The sequence below is a fragment of the Myodes glareolus genome, chromosome 22, assembly GCF_982192425.1.
Source record: "Myodes glareolus chromosome 22, mMyoGla1.1, whole genome shotgun sequence".
Taxonomy (NCBI): domain Eukaryota; kingdom Metazoa; phylum Chordata; class Mammalia; order Rodentia; family Cricetidae; genus Myodes; species Myodes glareolus.
Window position 1 is genome coordinate 55,311,791 of NC_142047.1, and position 16,337 is coordinate 55,328,127.

Here is a 16,337-nt window from a genome sequence, read left to right on the forward strand (position 1 = left end):
AAAGATTAACCATCACACCACGCCTTTTATCTGTGTGAAATACTGCTTATACAATAGAGGAACAAAGCCTCGCTAGTCGATAAAAATTGCATTGGTGACACCCAAAAAAGGGGGCAAATAGAACAGGATATGGGGTCACATGGCAGTTTGACAGGGCAGCAAATACCTGGCTCTTTGGGAAACTTGGCAGCCCCAGCTGCTGGGAGCCCAGTCTCTGGGGCGAAATGTCAGTCCAGGGGGCTGTGTTTCAAGTGTTCTTTTGTTTTCTATACCAAAGCCTTTTCTGGACATATTTAAACTATCAGAGTCTGATTCTGGTGCCTCTGACAAGAAGCGTTGCGATGTATCAGAGGATATTCTTAAGGCGAGACCAATCTGCCTCTTTTCATGTTTTATAGACCTCTTAATTCCAACCATTCCCCCGTCCACATTAAAGTGGTCTGCTGACTCCAGAAGGGGACGCTGCTAATCAGCAAGACCCCGTCCATCACGACTCTTCTCCTCTTTCTTAGAAGAAACATCCCAAAGTGTCAAAATTAAGTAGGACCCCAGATGTTTTCAGTCAAACCCAATCTAGGAAATCTGGAGGTGTGTTTCCATGGTGACCCTAAGCCCAGCCTCCATTGCATTACTCAACTCCACCAACCCTGTCCAACAACAAAGAGGGAAACTGAGCAATGGAGATGACTGGACTTGTCCAGAGTCACCTAGACAGTGACAGACGTTGAGACAAAGTCCAGGCGAAAGTGACCTTGGGAAGACCCTGGAATCAAAACTTTTGGGTTTTACCTACCAGCACCCAGCTCTCCCAAGCACAAGTGAATGCAGGCAGAAATCATAAAATAAGCAGAAGTACAGAAAAGTTTTTTATTTTTTTCTATGAAAACCATTTTGATTCTTCTATTTGTTGCTGATTTTGTGTGTGTGTGTGTGTGTGTGTGTGTGTGCGCGCGTGTGTGATTTTTCAACTACCAAATAATGAACTGCGGGTGATCTCTATTTGAAAGGACAGTCAGCCAACCTAGGGCTGCCAAACACCAATCAAAGCTCACATCCTTGGCCCTTTAGTCATTTATTAACACCCCGCTGTCCCCGCACAGGTGCCACAAGTCCCCACCATAGCCCTTGGTCCTGGCCTCAGCCTTGGGTCTGATGATGGAGTGTCTAGTGGCAGTGTGTCTTGCAGAGGAGACTGGGTTGTTTTTCACAATCCAATGCAGCCTTCTGCAGGGCGGGCATGTCAGGCTCTATGCCTCAGTCTCCGGCCCCAAGGACTGGCCTCATCTGGAAATACAGTCACCTCTCCCTATCCTCAGGCTGCGTAAGAAACTGAAATCATACCTGAACTCTGTTTTCATTCGATTTGTCCCCTAAGTTTCTTTGTGGCTGTCGCCTTCGTCGAGGGAGAGACATCTGACACCCTGGGAGAGGAATCCGCTTCTCAGCCTGTTGAAACAAAAATAGTGGAAGAGAAGAAAAGGGAAAACCAGAGTGCTCACTGTGCTCAGAATAGCCAGGCATCTGGAGAGTGTGACGAGGGGCAGGTGCTAAATGCCAAGACTGTCCCAGGGCTGCACGAATGGGGCCGCAGCTGTGCACAGCAAAGATAATCCATTCACCCTTCCGTGACACTGAGAACCAGAGGGAGGAGAGGCAGGAGGCAGCTTTGGGTCCAAGCTCCTGAGAGGACAGTGCCCTTTGAGAAGCCTTTCAAGTGTAAAGCTCAGGGGCATCAGTGAGCGTGGCAGAGGCAAAGGAATAAATACCCACAGACACACGCCAGCAGGGCTAGTTACCCTGCAGCTCCTCCAACCCCACCTCCAATCTCAAAGCATAACCCCCCCCACCGAGGAAATCACTCCCCTGCAGTGTAGCGGGTGACTCCCAGACTCACTTTGTCCCTGCGTAACAAAGGTAAGCCTTCTGGACAACCAAGCAAATGCTCTAAGGTTGGCTTGCTGTTAGAACAGGGTCTCTCAAAGCTGCCTTTCTGATTCTAATCTTTCTAGAAGGCCACTGGCGGGGTCTTGTCTGGTATCTTTTTCAGGCAATTAGCCATGGCAATGGACCAGTCACGACCCGGATGATCTTGGGTGAGCCACGTAACTTTTCTGAAGCTCGTTGTCCTCCCGTGGGAGCTGGGGGATGTAAGAGAGCTTGCCACCACAGGCTCTTTGAGGCTGGAAAGGTAACTGATGGCAAACAGGGACCAAATAAACCCGGGGCCAACGCTCAGGGTTTAAACACTTGGTGTTATAATCTGCCTCCTTCCCTTCCACTACAATGACATTGATTAAATCAGCGTCAACAAGATGACTTAACAACCTATTGATTTGGGCAAGTCAGTGAGAGCAATCTATCATGCTGGTTGCTTGACATTTAGCGGATGAAAATTGACCTTTTCCTTCTCGAGTTTCAGGCAATGATGTCATCCGCCTAATCCTAAACCCATGGCTTCTGCTGGGGTCAGAAAGAATAATTTATGAGATGCACACTGTGCATGTGGTGGTGGGGAGGGTTTGGGGGTGCATAGAGAAGTACCGCCCAAGGCCCTGCGTGCTCCAGGGGCGCGGCCTGGTGGAGGGAGATGCTTGAAGCTCTTCCTGTGTGCACAGGCCTGCACATGCCCTTCTGGGTCACGGGTTCAGGGTCTCCACAGACAGCAGCGTGTTGATACAGTCTGTGTACTTCCCTTGTCAAGGCCTCCACCCGCACAAGTACTGAATCACGCTATACTCCAGCCTGCGGCCTGGCAGCCTAAGTTAGCCACGGCGGGCTAGCCCCAAACAGTCTGAAGCCTTAGTGATGAAGAACCTTGCCCACCTGAGAAAATTCTACAGAGGGAATGGAGTGTAAGACTATAGAGTGTTTTCTAGCTACAGGATTCCAGGAATCCCTATGTGGAAGGCTAATCTAATGGGCTCAACTAGGAAGACCACATAGATGTCTACTTGGCATGGACCTCGATGACTTTAGGCAAGGGAACTGTTCCACCAAACCCTGGCTCCTACATGTGTTAAAGATGATGAGCAGTTAAGTGACTCAGAGAACGTAGGTTCAGTCCCTACTAGGGTTGACACTGGCCTAATGGTTTAGGATTCAGCAGTAAAGAAAACATAACCCAAGACCTCTGCTCCCCTGGAGTAGGTGCCTTCACAGAAACAGCCTGTGTCCTGAGAGAGGCACTGACGCGCTTCGGGGTGGTGCCCAGGGAAATAAAGAGGCTGTCAAGAGGACCCAGAGGTGTGGGGAGAGAAGGCAGGCACATTCTAAATAGGGCAGTCACAGTAGGTCTGGAGACAAAGGCTAAGTTGGAAAAGTGTAGAGCAGGTCATGCAGATAGGATAGGAGGAGCCATGGAGGAGACCAGACCAGCCAAGTGTGTAGAGGCCCAGGCTGGAGAGCAGACAGATGAAGGCTGGGGGAGGGAGGCACTGTCCAGAGGTCAGAGAGCAGCTTATGAAGGGGCTCAGGGCAGTGAGGAAGGGCAGGAGGCTGGATGAGGCGGGACTCCAGATTTCAGAAGCTGTTTTCACTCTTGAGTTGAACCAGGAGCTATTGGAATGCTCTGAGCAGAAGCAAAACGTGGTTTGAATTACATCTTAAAGCATTATGCTGGCTGCTGAATTCCGTTCAGACAGAAGGAAGGCAGAAGATGAAAGGCTAGCCTGGCTAGGAGGCTACTGTCAACAGCCAAGGCCAAGCACAGTAGACATTCACATACAGATGTGTGTGTACGTAAACACATGTGCATCCTCCATACATTCACTCATACTTGCAAACATATGTATACCCATTGTACACATACATACATGTGTGTGAATACCTGCAAATACACGTGCATCCTCCCGCCCATGCGCTCATACTTGCAAATATATGAATACTCACTGACATACATATACATGCACAAAATAAAATAAACATTTGGGCTTGTCTAGTGTTGGAGTGACATGGGAAAACCCACTCCCTATCTAAGTGGTTAGAGACCAATAGCAACTCCAGCTGAATGACAGGGACTGCTTCTTCAAGAGCCACCCAACAAAAATGTGAGGGTGTACACTGCTCCATAAGCCCCACTCTCTTGCTGAGCCTTTGATAGGGATGGAGAATGGCCCCAGTAGACAGATAAGTTGGGTGACCTGAGAGGCCAAGGGAGACCCTCTGAAGAGCCAGGGACCACAGTGGCCATACTGTTGTTAGCATTGTTGTCATAGAATAAGGCCTGGTGACAGATCAGAGAGCATTTCCTCTTCCTGTCTCCAGCCTCCCATTGAAGCTGGTCACAGATGGCTGACCAGCCATAGTTCTTCCCACAGTGGCTTTGTGTCTCTTGCTTGTCTGCTGATATCTTTTGCCAAGCCCCCAGAATGCTTTCCAGTCTTCTCTTCTCTCTTCACTGTTGACCTTGAGTCGGCTGACTGCTTCACAAGCTCTGCCCCTAATCCTCCAGCCGCTGTCACCTTATCGTGGACCGGGAGGGACCTTTATACATAATGCACTGAGATCACCCAAAGAACCCCGACAAACAACAAATTCCCCGCAGACATCTACATCTGGGCCCCACATGGGCTGAAAAGTGATGTCTGAGTTGAGTCCAGTCACAAGAAATGTGACACCAGGAAGACATGGCCCCACGGTCGGCCAGAATCAGCAATGACCTCACAGCAGTGACTTAGAATATCTGAGCCGGAGGAGGGAGCTGGTCCCTCAGACCTCAGTGCCAGTCTTCTCCTGCGGGCCGAGTACAGACTGGAACCACCCAGCAGCTGCTGTTTTGATGCCCGCATCTCCCAGCAGTGGGTCAGTGTTACCATTCCTACAACTCTGACTCAGTTGCTTAATTGGACATGCGGAACGTGAATGTTGCCTTCGACTTTCTGTGATTACCAACTATGCCTGGAGTTGGTGGTAACCCCAGGGTGGAGAAAGAGGAGGGGAAGGAGTAGTGGGTCATCCAAGGACCCTGTGGAGACACTGGTCTGATCTTTCTTCCCTTGGCCATCTAAGCAATTTTCTTCCTAGCTCTGAGTCACCGCCCACTGCAGAGCATGCTGGGCAAAGAGCCAGAACCCTGAGCGACAGGGGTGTGAGAAAGGCGCACCTTCACTGTGCACTCCACACCCCGTGGTGCCTGGGCTTATGGAGAACAGAATGATCCCAAGTCCTCAGGGACCTAATGACTTGGTCGTGGGGCTTCAGAGGGACAGGAATTCAGCCCATGCTTTTCTTTGACCCAGCATGAGAAATTGATCATGAGAGGACACGGGAGATTTCCGAGAGGTCTGGCAGACAGGTGACAGCTCTGGGGACTGAGGGAATGGAGTGTGTAGGGCCTGCATTGTATGTTCACAGAGAGAAGACACAGGAGCCCCAGACAGCGAGTAGAGAAATTAGAGTTCACTTATGGGGAAGGCAGGCTGCTATCCCAATGCGCATGTGTCCAACTCCAAAGCCTGGTCCCTGGCTTCCCTCTTCTCGGGCATCAGGGAAGCGTGTTTCCAGGTTAATTCCTTCGGGTGGCAGATGGAGCCAGCAGTCACGTGAGTTCCAGAACATGGGCTCCTCCAGAAGCAATCCCTGATTTCTTTTCTGACCTTCCCGAATTCCTGGTGGGTTACCTCTGTAGACTCAGCTGGGCGGAGCATCACCCAGAAGTACTCTCTTTAATAGAGGGGGAAGATCCTTCCTTCAAAATTTTGTAGCGTTTCCTGTTTCTTCTAGAAAGGAACTTCTCTATCTTCCAGGTGGCCGTCTTGAGGCAGCCACCGTTGCTAACTGACGGAACTTCCAAAGCCGGAGGCTGTTTACCCAGTGAAAGATCTGCTCCTTTGCTAATTCCAATGGCCCCAATTGTTGCTATACAACTGGTCCTAGGGATGAGGAGGAAGCTGTGGTTGAGCTGTGACATCCCAGGAGGATGTCCAAATATCTGGATCAACCATCAGCCATTAGACACAGTGTGGTGTAATTACCTTTTGGAAGGGCTTTGGACAGATGGATCTGTTCCTGTTTGTAATCAAATTCTACTCCATAAGATGTGGATTTATTTGATATCAGTCTAAGGATATTGAAATGAACTGCCTGTTCATTTTTTTTCTTTTTTCAAAATTTTTTCTCTGGAATTCTCCCCACCTCCTCTCTTGCCCTGATTTCTGTTACAAAAACATTCCAGGATGAAAGGCCAGAAAATCAGCTTTTAAATCTGGCTATAAACCCAACAAACCAACCAGCATCAAGAGCCAGGACACAAGGGCTTTTGTCCACAGTGACAAGATAACCCCAGAAAAAAATCCTGCTCTAGTGCATGGTCAGTGCAGACAGATTTTATAAATAGCGTGGGCTGGGGAGGAGCTCCATTGACCTAACTCCAAAGCAAGAGGCATGATCTGGCCCAAATTTTAAAAATAGAGGACTGTCCAAGAATAATAGTACCTCGCTGGGAAAGACTTTTTAATCTTTGAGAGTCATAAAAAAAACTAGAAAATAGCATTTCTGCCAACATCTCCAGTTGCATGCAGGGAGTGGCTGGGTTTTATTGGTTCTTCTGTAAACCATGAGCAGACAGGGCTGGCCATGGGTCAAGCAAGCTCAGGGGAAGCCGTGGGACGATGGAAACATGGAGGCAGAGGGGGGTGTCACTGCTGAGGATTCACACGTGACTCAGGACCATGAGTGCAGATCCTTTCGGAGCTCTGATTTCTAGAGCAGCCCTGCTCTGTCCCTGCAGTGCCCTGACAGATGCCATCCCTCTGACCTTGTCTTCCCCAGCCATGGTAAGATGCCCCCCAAACCCAGTTCAGGAGGATCTTCTCCAGGATCTTACCTTTGTTTTATGTCTGTGACTCCCTCAGACCGTCTCTCACTGCTATAGTCCTTCTAGTACATTCACCCCCACCGTGTGTGTGTGTATGGTATGGTGTGTGGTGTATGTGTGTGTTTGTATGGTGTGTGGTGTGATGTGGTGTGTGTGTGTTTGTATGGTGTGGTGTGTGTGTATGGTGTGTGGTGTGTGTGTGTGTGTGTGTGTGTGTGTGTGTGGTGTGTGTGTGTGTATGGTGTGTGTGTGGTACATGTGTGTGGTGTGTGTGTATATGGTGTGTGTGTGTGGTGTGGTGTGGTTTGTGTGTGTGTTTGTATGGTGTGGTGTGTGTGTGTATGGTGTGTGTGAGTGTGTGTCTTTCTCACATGCTTGCACTTAAGTCCCTAGAGAGCAGAGTAGCCGGGCAGACCTGGAGACGTGCCTTTAGCTGCAGTAGGAAGACCCAGGCTAACACTGGGAGGCATCATTCCTTGGGCTTGGGTCCTGGCTGTGTGAAAAGGAGGAAGCTTGCTGAGTGCCAGAACTCCTTGTTCCTTCCTTCCTGAGTGTAGATATAATGTGACCTCATAAAAGTGCCTCATGTCTCGACTTCCCTGACACAGTGGACTGAACCTTCAACTGTAGGCAAAGGACACCTTTTCTTCTTTAAATCGCTGTGTCAGAATATTTTACCATAGCAACAGTAAAGCAGTGAAGACAATGCCAAAGTCTCGAGTCCTCAAGGACACGTCCAGCACCCTGGCCTCCCAGCTCTTTCCTCTCCTCCTTCCTCATCCTCTTCCTCTCCCCTTCTCCCCTCCTCCTCTTCTCCTTCCTCTTCTTTTTCCTCTGCCTCCCCTCCATCAGAGATGTTTTCTGCAATATTTTTTCAACTTTTAATTTTTTTTAGATAGAGCATCTCACTGAGCCTGGTGGGCTGGACAGAGAGTTCCAGGCGCTTTCCTGTCTCAGCCTCCCAGTGTGGGGAGGAGGGCAGGCATGAACCGCTGTGCCCAGCTTTTCTCTGTGCGCTAGAGATGAGACCTCGGGTCTTCGTGCTGTGCAGCAAGCGCTTTACCCGCCGAGCCACCTCCCTGGCCCCACCCTTCTGCTTCTTGCTAACCCACTGACAGCAAATGCAAACAGAGGGCTTTCTCCATCGATAATGAGCACGGAGTAAGCACGTATTTTCATGCATGAAGTTGAGAGAGAACGAACAAGAAGATAAAAACTCTAAGTAGACTCACAAAGGCACCAGATATGGAGGGGACACATGGCAGACACATTTCCCTGGATTTAGGTAGTTTTTCTGAATTATTTTTGTATAAACAGGTTACTGACTCAGATTGACAGAGAACATGCCATAGGATGTTTGCTTCCAGACCGAATTAGAGTGAGGGTTATCAGGAAATCACAGTTATTAACTAGGATCACCAATGACGGTAGGAAAAGTATGCTCCCTAAATATAACCAGATGTGTGTATCCACGTTCTCTAGGTAATGATGTCGACATTCACCAGCTAACTGTGACAGTGTTTGTTTTCTTCTTATTGATCGTATATACACGAATGGACACAAATCTGTCTTCGTCACGGTTTCTGTTGCTGCAGTGAAACACCACGACCAAAAAGCAAGTTGGGGGAGGAAAGGGTTATTCTACATACACTTCCACATCGCTGTTCATCACTGAAGGGAGCCAGGACAGGAACTCAAGCAGATCAGGAACCTGGAGGCAGAAGCTGTTGCAGATGATGTGGAAGGGTCTTCTATCTGTTGTTACTTTCATTGGTTAATAAACAGACTGCCTTGGCCCTTTGATAGGACAGAAAATTAGGTTGGCAGAGTAAACAGAACACAATGACGGGAAGAAGGGAAATGAGGCAGATGCCATGGAGCCAGCCACCAGGTCAGACATGCTGAATCTTTCCCGGTAAGCCACACCTCGTGGTGCTACACAGATTATTAGAAATGGGTTAATCAAGATGTGAGAGTTAGCCAGTAACTAACTCTCTAGAGATAATGGGCCAGGCAGTGTTTAAATGAATACAATTTGTGTGTTGTTATTTCCGGGGCTAAGCTAGCCACGCAGGAGCAAGGTGGGACAAAAAGCAGGCCTGCCCGCAGCTCCTTCTACATGCAGAGACTGTGGAGGTACTGCTTACTGACTTGCTTCTCCTGGCTTGCCCTGCCTACCTTCTTATAGAACCCAGGACTACCAGCCCAGGCAACACCTCCCACAGGCTGGGCCCTCCCCTGTTGATCACTAATTGAGAAAAGGCCTTACACCTGGATCTCAGGGAGGCATTTCCTCGACTGAATCTCCCTCCTCTCTGGAGACACTAGATTGTGTCAGGTTGACACAAAACCAGCCAGTACAGTACGGTTGAAAAGCATACGATCCAATGGCACCTCACATGTTCACAACACGGTGCCACCACCTTCTCTGTGTAGGTCTATAGACCTCATCATACACCAGTGGGCCTATAAAGCACAATCTCCGTGCCAACATTCTTGTTCTGCTTTGTTTGGTTTTAGCAATCCTAGCTTGTAAGACTCATCATGGTTTTGATATTCATATATCCAGTGACTGACAATGCCAAGCATCTTATTGGCCATTTTTATACATCCATTTTTGGTAAATGTCTCTCAAGACCACTACCCAGTTTTTTAACTAAGTCATCTTTTCCTTTTTATGTTCTGTTTTTTGTTTGTTTATTTATTGTGTGCGCGCATACTTGTAGACATACGTGTGTCACATGCATGTGTGGCAGAGGACAACCTTCAGGAGATGGTTCTCTTTTTCCACTATCTGGGTGATGGGGGTTGAACCCAGGTCCCCAGGTTTGGCAGTGGTTCTCACCCTTCCTAACACTGTGCCTCTTTAATACAGTCCCTCATGTGGAGGTGACCCCCAGCCATAAAATTATTTTGTTGCTACTTCATAACTGTAATTTTGCTACAGTTATGAACTACAATATAAATATCTGATACTCAGGATATCTGATATGAGGCCCCATGTGAAAGGGTCGCTTGATTCCCCCCTCAAAGGGGTCGAGACCCACCAGTTGAGAATCACTGCTTTATGGTCTTCTTTTCCTACTTTTTGGATTATTTCCACTCAGTACACTGAGTTTTCATTTTGATCAATCTAACTCTTGGGTGAGCCTGTGTTTCCAATGGCTGCACCAGAGCGGTCAGCCCTTGCCAGAGACCCTGCTTGGGCCGCTAGGAACTGTCACCATGCTCCTGCTCCCCACACTAGCCTAGAACAAGGGGTCTGTTGTCTTTAGCCCTAGGCCTCCTGGGGAGTCCAGCCCTGAACCACCGCTGGAAAAGAAAGCACAGGCCAGGCCCAGCCCCCGCAGAGTCTGCCCTCTGTAATGGACCCCAGGTCCACTGGGCCCCTTTGGCTCAGCATCAGGCGTGGCATGGAACACGTTTCCTCTGTAGATTGCGGTACTTGATACAAGAACACGCTCTTGTACCTTTGCACTTCATCTCTTCTTGCCACTTTCCACACACGCCCCCACCATCTATGGTACGTGTATATACCTGTGTGCACATAGATGTGTGTGTTCATACATGTACACATATCTGCATGCCTGGGAGCCACTCTGCATAACTGCATTTAACTGTTGAGCTTCCCAGGACAATGGGAACTGATTCAGAGACAGAGGCAGGTGGGGTGGGGTCCTTTTCTTTCTCTTTTATTTTTATTTTTTTCTTGTTTGCAGGTGTCACCAAAGGTCATCTGGGTCATCTCTAAAAGGGCACAGAATGACCCGAGGGAACAGACTATTGCCCTCTTCTCCCGGCAAGCGCTCTGTTCTCTGCATTGGATCATAACTGCTGCCTCCAGACCCCACCCTGCTCCTGCACCCTGCCCCATGGTTCCACCAGGTCCTGTTCAGTTTGGAGGACTCCTGGCCAGTTCAACACCACGTTACATAATCACCTGGCTGCTGCTCACTTCATTTCCAGCGTTTGACAGCCTTGTTTCCCGAATATCTCTTTAATTCCTGCCTCACACCGGGGTCTGGAGGCCCTTGTGACCTCAAGCCAGATTCATGATTTCTGGATTTATTTCCCACCCATCAACCTGGATAAATACTTCTAATTGTAGACGGGAAGTTCTTCATTTCCCCTTGAGAATATATTGTGCTTGGTTCATTTCCCTGAAAGGAAGGCCTTGGTGCTTTCTAAGAAGCTTTATAATAAAGAATTAAAATGGTAACTAGAAAACAAAGCAAAACAGCCCAGGAACTCCTCCATGGGGAATTCCAAACAATCCCGATGGTCCTGACATGACGCATTTCTGAGAACAGCCAGGCATCTAGGACCCGTGGCGTGCAATCTGAGGGTGCTGGGAAGGCGCCCTGGTGTCCCTTACAAGTTGGTTTTAATGAAATTGCATGGCTGCTGCAGGGGCTCTTTGGGTCAAACGCACAGGCAGAGGTCTCCTAGACTGTGGCAGGATGAAGGGAGTTTGTTGCACAGCCTAACTTATTATGAATTTCATTCTCTTTTTCAGAAAGCATGTATCTGACTCCTGCCAGGACCACGGCTCATGCTGGTGGGGGGGGGGGGTCCACTAAACACTCTGGGAAATCCCAAGGGAGTGTCATAAAATTCCACAGCCCAAGGAAAGGAGTGGATGAAGTACTCTGGCCTTGCTCTCGTGTGGGGATCAGACATCAGGGACTTGAAAAGTGTGTTGAAGACACACGCTGGTGTTGGTCCCAATGGTGTGAAAGCCTTTGAACTATGCACTCAGAGCTGGCTGGGATGGAAGTCGGATACAGCGGGGCATGTCTGTAATCCCAGACTAGGGCAGCAGATGCGAGAGGACCGGAAGATCAAGGTTCTCCACAGCTGCATAAATAGTTCAAGGCCATCGTTTGCTACACAAGACCCTGTCTACACACAATCAAAACGAATGTACAAAATACAATTGTCAGGGCTGATGAGGACAGTGGTGGGGCTGAGGCAGAGCCTTGTCTCATTGCTCACGGATATTTCTATTAATAAGGGGCAACAAATCAATTCTCATGTTTCCCTTAAAGAAATCCTGCAATTTGGTCATCAAGGTAACTGAGTCAAGGTAAAACACACACACACACACACACACAAAGGGAAGCCGTCTAGCAGGAAACACAGGAGATTGTGCCCATCATACAATCCCATAGAAAGCCATGAGTGAGAAAATAGATATGCAAACATGTGCACACGTGTGTTTGGAACACATGCGTGTTTGGAACTTTACAGAAGAGAATCTAATGAAATGGGCATCATGGTTATCTGTCTTGAGATCTGTCATGTCACTTAAAAGTGAGCTATGGGGAACTGGAGAGGTGGCTTAGCAATGAAGAACATGTACTGCTCTTCCAAAGGACCCCGGTCCCCTTCCCAGCACCCATGTCAAGCAGTTCCCAATCCCCTGTAGCTCCAGCTGTGGGGAATCCAACGCCTTCCTCTCGTCTCTATAGGAACCTGCATTCATGAGCACACACATGTGAACATAATTAAAAATAAAATTTAAAAAGTAGAGGTGGATGTGGCTTGCTTGTGACTGCTTGCCTAGCATGGTGAGGGCCTTATTTCCTCAGGGAAATGAGACAAATGGAAGCAACGGTGGGCTTGGGAACGGACGAGGACTGCACACTTGCCTCACGCTTTCCCTTCTCATAGCTTTTTGTTTGAAAAATTGCGTACCAAATATGCAAATAATGACAAAATTCTAAGTTTTTACAGCTCTTTTACTGTTTTCTAGACTATTTCCACCAGGAAAAGGAAAGTAATAATAAAATCAGATTTAGAAACAAGGACATGATAGAACCCAGCTGCTAGGACTAGAGGACAATTCCAAGACCTCATGGCTTCAGGTTCCTGCTCTGTGGTTCCCACGCTGGGCAAGGCCAGGACACTTGACCCCCAACCAGCTGAATGCTGGCTCTTGTTTCCCCAAGGCCATGGAATTTGCAGACACTTTCTTCTGGCTCCTCAGAGGGGTTGGGGAGCCCCCAGCAGGAGCTGTGACATTTATAACTGGAATTTCCATGTCCCCAACCCTCGCCTAGACCAGGGATGAATCATGGCTTCTTAGAATCGTGAAGCCATTTTGGAAACAGCTGCCAAGGAGCAAATGCAGTTAAAAATAGCTCTCGCTCCTGAAAAATGAATCGCTTATTTTAAGAAGAAAGAGTGGCTTGAATCTGTCCTGCTTGCGTCTTTATCTCCTGGGCATGGTGCCAGGGCATCCAAAAAAGGCCTGACTGTCAGATGGGAATGCCATCTGCAGTATATAGTAATATGGGGCTGGCATCTCTGGGCCAGGGCCAAGGGGTGAGGTCTGAACCGTCCTTCTGAGACCTGCATCCCAGGAGGCCTGGACTGTGAGGTATGAAGTTCTGCTTCCCCAGTAGACCTGGCTTGCACTACTTTCTTGTGACCAAACATCCAACAGAGTCCATCAGGGAACAGTTGGCAGCTGGGGCATCTGTCTGCACCCAAGTGCTAGTGAGGAAGGAAAGAGAGACTCGGGCAGGAGTGGGACCAGGCTGTTGCCCGTAAGCCCAATGCCCATGATTTTATACCTGCCAGCTAATCTTTAAGTCTAGAAGGTGCCACAGTGTCCCTCAAAGAGCACCACCAGGTGAGGATGTTTCACATTCAAACGCTTCAGACCACTGGTCCCCGCTGCGGGCTTGTAGGGTGGGCACAGTGGCCCAGAACCACGTAGTAGGTTTGTTCTCCACTGGACTGCATTCTGTTGTTCTTCAAAGGGAAGAGGGAAGCTAACTTGCCCTGCTATAGATAAATGGCTGCTAATGTCCTGGCTCAGTCTGTCAGGCAAGAAACTCCAGTTGGCATAAGGTGGTGCCCCTTCCCACGTTGTATGTGTCCATGCGTTGCGAGGCTCTGTAGCCAAGCCGCAGGGGCAAAGACGGGTGTGAGGACTGATGTCAGTCCTGCTTACTGTATGCAGTGGAGCATCCAGCCTGAGCTGGACTGTCGGGACTGCCAGAGGAACTGGGTGTCTTGGGAGGTTGGGGAAGGCACAGTGGGACTCAGTAGGGTCAGTGAAGTGAAAAAGAGGCCAAAGTGGGAAGGATCCAGGTGAGCTCTATTGAAGAATCACAGCTAGGCTCCTGCCCTGAGGCCCCTCTACAGTGGATCTGGAATAAACAGAGCCTTCTTCAGGGTGGCCCTGGGTTCTCTCGGGCAGGCATGTTCAGGGACAGGGTCATCCTGAGCTGTGAGAAATGATGCTGATACCAGTGTTTGTCGTGTCTTTCAAAGACAAAGACAAGCCCTGGTGGGCCAGGACTCTGAGGGAGCCAACTGGGGTTTGGTCCCAGAGGCAATCAGGGTCCTGTTTTCTTTTCTTCTTTTCCTTCACTTTGATTCTTTTCTTGCTCTCCATACATCCATCTCCCTTCCTCCCTTCTCTCCCTCCTCTCCAATGTTGAGACTGCAGGCCTCAGCAGGCCCATTTCATGCAACAATGAGGCTGGGACCCAGAGCCTCGTGCATGCTAGTCTTGTGCTCTCCTGACCCCAGCCTGGGTATGTCGTGTCCGTTTTGTCAGCAATGAAGACGCAACATCAGACTCTTCTTAACTGCAGTTTTAGTCAGAATCTTCTCACCCTATCACTATCTCTCGTTACCTCTTGCTCCTTCTCAACCTCTTGCCCCAGGCAGAGCCAGCCCGCATCTTAAATAACCTCTGGGTAGCCAACCCCAGCAAGCCACGTGGGAAATGCAGATAGGTCCAGAAACGCGGAAGCAAGCCAGATCTTAGCATTAGCCATATATGGAGCTGTTACACATCTGAGAGCACTCACTATTGGAGAGGTGGAAGGTGGGAATCAGCGCCACCTGTAAGGCGTGGCATCACGCGGCTCTCTACAGGGGTATCTTCTTAGGCTCACATTAGTTCTTTGTAAGGAGGTGGGGAATTCTTGAAAATACTCCTATTAAAAAGAGCAATGGAGTTTAATGAAGAGTTAGAAGACTCTCTGGCCCTGACTTTGTGGCATCAGTATTCTGATGGCTTCCAAACAAAGAGAAGTTTGCACACAGGACCAGCTAGTCCGCACACCCTCACACAGTGACCTGGGAAGATCCCAGAGGGTAGGTGGTTCAGAAGCAGAGAGAGCCCTGTGGAAGCTTCCCTGAGGCCTGGGGCTGGAATTAACACCTGCAGGTTCCACACGGAGTAAACCAAGTTGTAAAGGTTTTTTATTTTAATATCCTATATGATAAAGTACACAACACACACACACTCACACACACACACACACACACACACACACACACACACACCCCTCTGGTTCACTGTAAGCATGGCTCAAGGTGTCCTTGGTTTAGGAAGCACAGGTTTTCCTTCCTTGCTTTCATTAGGAAGTAAGAGCCACAGCTGCCAAGGGCAGAACAGCCCCCGTTCAGGGCACCAGTGTGTTCCTTGATGGGCCACCCTGCACCATGGATTCTGGCTTCTTCCTAGGCCAGGCTTGGCTGGCTGCAACGATGACATCTTTCTTATCCTTGTGGGCTTCCCTGTGTGACTTGTACTGGACACTCGTTTACTAAGGGCTCTGTGAGAACAGGACACGGGGTCCACTGAGGCCTTGGTGGTTGTCACAATCAGCTGGTGGTGGTCCTGTGTTCTCTTTGGGAGCAGCAATGATGTTTTCCCGTCCCTGGTCAATGATTGTGCTGGGGAGGTCCCTGTCCCTTCATGTTTACATGCACTGGCACACTGACTGTTGTTTCCTTCCCTTCATACTAAGACATGGACTAAAATTAAACCTGGAACACTGGAATGGGTAATTATTGGATGAGTTCTAAGGAGTTATAAACACACGCGTCTGCTAGCCCAATGAGCAGTCTGTTTATACAGCCACTCAAAGACTTAGCCATCCCTGCCTACATGAATAGAATACGCTTCTCCACTGGAAAGTCCACTGCGGGAGCTTCTTCACTGGGTGAACTTAGCTAGAAAATACATTTCAGTTTAGGATACAGGAAAAAAAGAAACAATGGCCTAGGGTGTGGATCAGCTAGCGACTTGCCTAGCCTGTCCAAGGCAAGGGGTCCCAACTCCAGCACAGAAAAAAAAAAGTCCAAACAAGAGATCCAGAAGTATCACCCCCAGGCCTGGAGGGATGACCCAGCAGTTAAGGTTAAGCATACTGGCTGCTCTTGCAGAGGACCTGGGTTCAGTTCCCAGAATCCACATGGTGATGTTACAACCATTTGTAATGCCAGTTCCAGGAAACTCAGTGCCCTCTTCTGGCCTCCATGGGCACCAGGCACACACATGGCACACAGAGTATAAGGGGGCAAAACACTCATACAGACAAATAAAATTTTTTAAAAAGTCTTAAAACAGAAGTGTTGAGCTTGCGAGAATATCACAGGCAGATACACAGAACCCAGAATGCAGCCTGTGGTTCAGAGTGGGTCCATTCTTATTGAAATTGGGGTCTGGGCCAGTGCTGTGGTTGGAGGCAGGAGATATAGCTCTTTGGTGGGT

The 16,337-nt window shown here is 48.9% G+C and overlaps 1 long non-coding RNA gene across 1 annotated transcript in view; it reads left to right on the forward strand.

The window, feature by feature from the left end:
• Positions 1–10,921, forward strand: part of LOC146890223 (uncharacterized) — a 28,870-nt gene extending 17,949 nt beyond the window's left edge. The window contains exon 2 of the long non-coding RNA XR_014999102.2: positions 10,534–10,921. This is a non-coding gene — a long non-coding RNA (uncharacterized LOC146890223). The remainder of the gene's footprint in view (positions 1–10,533) is intronic.
• The last annotated feature ends 5,416 nt before the right edge of the window (positions 10,922–16,337 follow it).